At 42.6% G+C, this 7,817-nt stretch overlaps 1 long non-coding RNA gene across 2 annotated transcripts; it reads left to right on the top strand.

The window, feature by feature from the left end:
- Positions 1–464: 464 nt before the first annotated feature.
- On the top strand, positions 465–2,381 carry LOC307013351. 2 transcript variants are annotated; one of them, XR_013800954.1, is made up of 3 exons: positions 465–580; positions 1,092–1,752; positions 1,880–2,381. It is a non-coding gene; the product is annotated as an uncharacterized lncRNA (long non-coding RNA). The 2 variants fall into 2 exon arrangements; XR_013800955.1 differs by lacking the exon at positions 465–580 and adding an exon at positions 786–937.
- Positions 2,382–7,817: the final 5,436 nt, after the last annotated feature.

Genomic DNA, 7,817 nt, shown 5'->3' with positions numbered 1-7,817 from the left:
AATGGACCACTTTTTTACAGCAATGGCGGATCGTGGAGCCTCTCAATCGTTCCCCGGAAGTTAGCGCCAAGGCTAGCAGAGCTGTAGAGTTGCAGCATAATAGACCGTTCGTGACAGACTTTTTTAAAGGTAAGAAGAAGTTTAAAGATTTATATTGCGGATATTATCAGTACATCTGATTCAAATTAACATGTGTATTAAAGGATGTCAGTGGATTATCCCTAAATTAGTAGATTTAGGGAACGTTTACAGATAACAGATAAAGCTAGGATAACGGATCAAGTTAGCAACACACGTTGAACAGCCTTTTAATTGTAAATTCCGTTCTCTTAATGTCATTTCGTCCAACGTTGTTGAATTAGAGAAGAGGGGCTTCTACACGGGATTGTATGCGGGGGTGGAGGGAGTTAAATATTAGATAAATGTAACTTTGGTGCGTGTAAGAGTGAGTGTTTTTAGCAGAGCCATATTGTGTCCTTGTGATTATGTTGATTATTACCTGTCTGTATAATGTTGCAGCTCAGCTGATTTTGGATTGATGGCAAAGGGAGAGGGACTTAAGTGAGAGTGAAAACACAAGGTAAGTTTAAAACTACCGTTTTATATAAGTAAGCATACTAAACATGTATTCTATCACTGTATTATATAAGTCATCTTGTTGGTAACCTACTGTATGGCAGGTGGAGGGGAAGTGATGTTACAGGTGGAGGAGCAAAACTGCAAGACTGCAAACTCACAAGACAGAGAAATCCAAGTTTGTTCTCCAGAAAAGAGGTTGATTTCACTTCATTTATTTCATATTTTCTAAAGATGTAGAAATGGCAAAAAAAAAAAAACTTGAGAGCTGTAACCAAGACAACTGTAACAACATGAGTAGAGAGCCACCAAGGTTTTTCAAGTCCCTCTCTTACTCCATTTTGCTAACCCAAACTTCCAGGTACATGACGGGACACCTTGCTTGTTTTTGTTGTTTGCGCTCCTCTGGTTGGGTGCTGGCACTTGGAGGGCAGTGATGTTGGCAGGTGGAGGGGCAGTGATGTTAGCTGTTACACACCAGGCTCAAACTTAACACATTGCATCCTTGTTTGCAGTGTCCTTATTCCTGGAAGGGGAATCTGCAATTCCTGCAGAGTTTTGTAACCCGTTGGTCCGCACGCAAAGCACATTTTTAAAGCCTTCTTAATTGTCTCATTGCTCCATTTCATCCACTTTGTGGTGAGTCTGCCTAATGCCTTAAGTTGGTCTTTTGAAAACGTTTTCTTATGTTTGTTGTCCCTAATTTTCATTTTTTTCTTGAGAGCTGCATTTTCCTTCCTGATTTTTCTTAGTGCAGACTTTGCTTTTTTGGTGATTCCTTCTTGGCTCTTTAATTGTCTCTTTAATTTTTTTAATAGATCTGTTTGACTGGCTGCTGGTTCCCTCGTATGCTGACTGGCTGCTGGTTCCCTCGTATGCTGACTGGCTGCTGGTTCCCTTGTATGCTAACTGGCTGCTGGTTCCCTCCTATGCTGACTGGCTGCTGGTTCCCTCGTATGCTTACTGGCTGCTGGTTCCCTTGTATGCTGACTGGCTGCTGGTTCCCTCGTATGCTGACTGGCTGCTGGTTCCCTCGTATGCTGACTGGCTGCTGGCTGAGTGGGTGGTGTCCACCCTCCCTGTCTCTCCTCACTAGCCATGTCCTCTCTTTATTCCCCCTCACTTTCCTTTCTCTCAGTCTCCTCATCCCTTCTTCCCTCAATCTTTGAGACTAATGTAAGTAGAAGACATGGCACTGTAGATCTTCGAACATTTAAAATATTATACCACTTAAAAATAAGAAATATGACTTTTGTTACTAAGAGTTCATACTTATTATGAGCATGAGCTATGGGCTTTGTAGATACAGGTCCCGGGGTGAATCGTGGTGCAGGGGCCCTTCTGTTTTTGACCACAGGGCGATGCACGAAGATGGTGGGTATAGCCTCTGCTCTCAGCCTAGTCTTGCCCTTTTTTGTCTTGACAAACTGGTCTGCATCAAAATGTGCCTGCGGAGTGACTTGAGGTTACTTCACACACAGAACAACTCAGTTTTGTCTGCCCACATACATATTCCATAGTGGTTGAATACACGGTATTAGGAAACACTTTATACTTACTGGACATGTTATACTCATTACATACTGTATATAAAATATGACCAAGAATGTGAGAAAACTTTATAGAAATTCATATCACATCTGTTACTGATGCCATTTGTCATACTTTGTTAAACTCACAAATAATAAAGGTCCATAACTTCAGTTGCGCACAAAGACCACACCTTATCTCCCCAAGGCAATTTCCCATCCAATAGGTGTGCTATATAGGTGTGTATAACCCTTTCTCCTGTCTGTTACTCCCTCTTTCAGCACAAGAACCAGAGGGGGATTCAATGGAGCCTGAATACCTGCACTGAGACCCTCACCCTGCACCCTGAGTCTGAACTCTGTGTTTTTCAAGCCTTTCCCTGTTTTTTTGTATTAAACAAAACATTAAGCTTTCCCAATGGTGTTGTTTTCGTTTTGTGAAAAAGTGCAAATGCAGTGTTTGTATATAATAACCTCACATATTTTTTTGCTGTTGGTCGTGAAATTGCTCCTGCTGACTTGAACCAGCCATTTTTTCCTCCGCTCTGTGTCAGTGGGGAAGCCGTACATTCGTACTCCTTTCTCGGAGCGATTTGAGCATCCCCAGGCAGCACAGCAAACCATGGTGGCGACTAGGAGGCAGCACAGCAAACCAGGACAACACGGAGGAAAAGGCACAGACAAACTGCATGATATGCTATTCAATTGTTATTGAATTCCATGTATTTGCAATGGATGTTCCTAAAACAACACATTTAACATCATCATCATGCTGCTGCTGCTGCTGCTGCTGCTGCTAGTCCTTTGATAGTCACCTGTCGGTCTCCTGTCTTTTCTGAAAGCCATAAAGATGACATTAGTCATTTAGATAACTTGTGTCCTCAATTACCATGGGATTACTGAAACTACCATGAATTTAAGAAAATGGTAGAAATGAATCTAATCTGAATTTTGAAGCATTCCTTTAGATCCCCTCCCTCTAAATATATCAATAAACATTAGAAAGTGATGCTCCTGACAACCATACAAGTTTAAGAAGATAATATTGGCTTTAAAGAATTCAAAGCTATAAACAGCAACAGGCTCTTTAACCAAGGCACTGTTAGCCTAACATGTAAACTAGTTGTTCACACTAATCCTAATATTATCACTTAATATTAGCAAATTCTATTTTATTTTTTAAAACATATTGATGTAAATATATACACATATCGATTTGTTGTATAAATATTGCAAATCAAAACCTTTATTCACTAATAATGACCAAAAATCGTAGTTCTATCTCCTGTTATCAATCCATTCACATTGCCCGCCATGAACTTCCGGCGAACAATCCTCGTCTGCATGAACCACGTGACGATAACCGTTTTTGGACTTCCGCTGTCGTAACTCTTCTATCTATATGGCGCTGGTTAGGCCGATACAAAAACCTCTGGCGGTTCTAGTGTTAAGGTCATTAGGTACAGTAGAAGCCCTTTTTCATCAGTAACGAATTTAGCAGTTGAACATAAAAGTCAACTAACTGAGGGTCACTTGCAATGACAGTGTTGTGTCTAACTGTAAGCTTGTCACTCAGAGTAACCTACAGTTAATTTAGCTGCTGTAGAAGAAAGATCAGGGGGGGAGGGGGGGAGAGAGCTGTGGTTGATGGGCCATTAGTTGTGTAAATACACAGCTGAGAGCTGCCGTTTCATTCAGACTGTTTAAAAAACGGTAGCAACGGACTATTTTTCTTAGCAGATGCATGTCAATGTAAATAAATACATACAACTATTTTTTAAATCAATAAAAACATTTTCTAAATCCATAAAAACATTTCAATTAATATTGGGAGTAATGTCGTTACTTTGTTGAGAATGTGGCCATGTAATAAGCGGGATAATTTGCAGCGACTTGTTCCTTATGGGGAAAATAACACCCGTCATGCAAATCAAGATCCCGCTACGCGTTGGGATCCTGATCTGCCGACGAGGCTCCATTAAAATATAAATATTTGTAGTGAATTACTGAGTTAAGGCACGTTAATAACGTTTTAATGAAGTTGAATACAGTATATTCATATTTGTCATTGATTTCATGTCAATTCAGCGAACATAACTGAGGGGGGATGGTCACCAGCCGCCGTTTGTGCCTCTTGGGATCCAAACGCAGGCTGGAGAACCACCTCTGCAGGCGGCGCACATGCAGTAACCCCAACGGGACCACAACGTGAGCAGCCGCCATGAGCCTGTGAACCACCCGGAGAAGGGACGCACTTCTGCTCTCTGACAGGGTGACGTGCAGCGCGACTGCATCGAGCACCACTCCCAAATACAACGCCTGTTGGTGAGGTATGGGGGTGCTCTTTTTTCAATTGATGTGTGATCAACTGTGCTGTGCAAAGTATTGCCTGTTCCCCGGCCATGACAATGAGGTCCTCTAGGTAAAAGAAAACTCTCTTGCCGTGGGCGCGCAGCGGTTGAAGCGCAGTGGCCACACATTTGCTGAACGTGCGTGGGCATAGGGAGTAGCCGAACGGCAGTCTGTTGTACTCGTAGGCTATCCCCTGGAAGGCAAAACGCAGATACTTTCTGTTCTCTGGCACAATTTCCGCATGAAAGTATGCGTCTTCAGGTCGATGGTGGTGAACGAATTTACCGGTTGCACCAGCCCCATTAACTGTTTTGTGGTTAATATGTGAAATTTCCTGCGGCAAATGTGTTGATTCAGGCTGCGCAAATCTAGAATAGGTCTGAATTCCCCTGTCTTTTTGAGAACCAGGAAGTACATGGAATAAAGACCCTTTTCTCCATGCTGAGGGTGCACAACAGACACAGCCTGTTTCTGCACCAGAGCCTGAATCTCTGATGAGAGGAAACCCATCTCCTCCTGAGATGACAGATTTACCTCTTGCATGCCTCTGAATGGAGGTGGGATGCTGCAAAACTGGAGTGAATAACCCCGTTTCAGCGTCCTGTCCATCCATTTCGTCACAGCTGAGGCTCCATTCCCCATAACATTGTGTTAATAGAAAAGCCCTCATCTGTGGGGCCGCAGCTATGAAGCTGTGATACTCTCTTTTGAGACATTTAAACTGGGGGGGCGCAACTGCTCAACTTCCAACAGTAGTCATTTGGGGGGGCTCTTGGGAAAAAAGGTTGGGAACCCCTGCATTAACGAATACTTTAGGTTAAGGTCTTCTTTCAAATAAGAAAAAAGCTTTGGGGGTTTCTATCTACAGATAAATAGTAAGCCTGACAAAGTACTTAACGTCTAATATATTGCTTTCCTGCAATGTTAACTATGTTGAAGCACTTATTTTAACTGATATTATACACATTAATTATACTCTTATGTATGTAGATAGAATAAGAAATGTGCAGAATTTGACAGTTTAATGGTGGAGGTATACACACATATTGATAGATGTCTTGTAATGCACTGTTGAGGAACCTGTGACACAAGTTTTTCATTCATTGCATAACTCCACAGTAGTTGTGTATATGATATGTCAATAAACCTTTGAAAATCTTGAAATCTTGAAAGGGATGTGCAAAATAGCAATTATATACAGTTTTTAATTAACTATTAGTAGAGAATAACGAGTAATGAATATACTTTATAGAGATCTGCAGATAAATGTTTAGTCTTCTCAAGCACCAACTATCAAATATCTCTCCTGATTGTTGGCACTTGACAATCACCTTTCCCTGAATTTTACTCAGGTGTAACTAAAGTCTGCTTTCAGGGTTGTTTATATTTCACATCATTAATCAGAATCTGCACAGTAACTAAAATAAATGTAGTGGAGTAAAAATACCAGGTTAACCTCTGAATTGTAGTGGAGTAGATTTACAAAGTAACAATGAGCTGTCATGTGGGTATATATTAATGCTGCCCATTATGGATACAAGCGATGTTCACCCATTTAGTAATTACATGTTTTAAATTTGTACACACCAATTTGTTTCCTATCGCCTAAACCTCCTGGAGTGTCAACTTCTAATCTTGGGGAAAACGAAAACGTCTTTTAAAACTACAATTCCCATTAGAGACATGCCATAGAAAACATGTTGCGAAACACAATAGCCAGCATGTGTAGTTCTGGGGGGGCGTTCGAGTCCAGTTTTGAATAGTCTGCCTTGGTTTCGTTCCATCTCAAAGAGCTTGACGCTCGGCGTAAACTTGGCGCACTGCCACCCCAACATCCAATCCCAGTGCTTGAAGATTAATCACGGGGTTTGTCGCAAAGCGGACAGGCGTCGTCACAACAATAGCTGGGGATTGTGGGTAGTGTAGTCTCTTTGGCGCTCCACATTTCAGAGAAAACAAGTTGTTTCTCAGAATTGAAGGGGAAAAACACAAAAGCATTGTACACATTTAAACCTATCAATGTCGTTTAATCAACAAGGGTAATCTGGTGATTTTGAGTTGATGAGTAGTGGAGATATCACTGTCAAATATCACTGTCAAATAAATCGACAGTAAGGAGAATACTTACTTCCGGGTGTACAATTCTCCATTATCCAATGGGAATGGATGCTCACATTGCCTTTAAGAGCTGCCGACATAAACGGATGCGGTGCATCCATGAGCGTCAAATACCGCCGCCGATGGGAATACATTGCAATCAGTTGAAAGCTCTTTGAGTCCGTTTATGAAGCTGAAGGAGCCTCGGCGCTCCTGGACGTTTAGGGAGTGAGAGTGTGTTGGCCTGAAGGACACAACTGCCTCACCGTTTTTTCTCCGAGGGGCAAGAACCAAATTAAAAGCCGATGTCATGAGATTAAAGAACAATAAAGGACATTCACTTAGAAACACAAAGATCTGCACACTGAATAGTTTGTAGTCAAACAGGACCATCATTTGTTTGTGACAGCTGTGCCCAGTATGGGCTCACAAATGCAGTTTGGTGGTTTTCTTCATCAGGCCTGGTCCTCCTCCCAGAGAAAGACCGCTCCACCTCAGTCCTCTCCAGCCAAACCCACAGACAGGACATCCGTCATACTGAGGTTTCTCCCAAAGTCTCTGTAGCTCTCTGGACAACACGCTGTCTCAATTGATCCACACTGTGAATATGAGGGGAAAATGTGTGTAATAAATGCTTTAGACCAGCGGTTTTCAAAATGCGAGGCGCGCCTCCCCGGGGGGGCGCCAGAGAGCTTCAGGGAAAGTGCAACGTGAGAAAAAAATTACGAGAAACACTGAAATCTAGCTAGTTAACTTCAGCTAACTTTATGGGAGCGGCAACATGGATCGATTTTTTGTGAAGTTACCTAAAGTGAGAGAGGAGACAACGTCTGGCAGAAAACGGAGGAAGTATGACCAAGATTATTTGAAGCTAGGATTTTCATGGACCGGTCCTGGCAGGGGCGGACTGGCCATCTGTGTGTTCTGGAGAATCACAGAACGGCCGGTTGTCAGCGGGCCGTTGGCGGCCGGGTTGGCGGCCGGGTTGGTTCGCTGGCGGCCGGCACCGCCCTTTATTTTAATTTTAATAATAGCTTTGATCAAAAGCAAGTATCGGTCAAGGCTGCAGCCAGAGGATGATCTGCGTTTATTCCTGTCTACATTGCATCCCCGCATCATCCACCTATGCGCTTCAAAGACACAGACTGATTGTTCCCACTAAAGTAGGGGTGAGTGCAGGAGCGGATCTACTGGGGTGGCATGGGGTGGCAACTGCCACCCTAAAAATAGCTAAAAAGTTGTGGCTCATCGGATATTTATGAG

Source organism: Notothenia rossii (assembly GCF_949606895.1).
Source record: "Notothenia rossii genome assembly, chromosome: 7".
NCBI classification, from domain to species: domain Eukaryota; kingdom Metazoa; phylum Chordata; class Actinopteri; order Perciformes; family Nototheniidae; genus Notothenia; species Notothenia rossii.
Note: the sequence above shows the minus strand (reverse complement) of the source record. Positions and strands in the feature narration are given on the sequence as shown.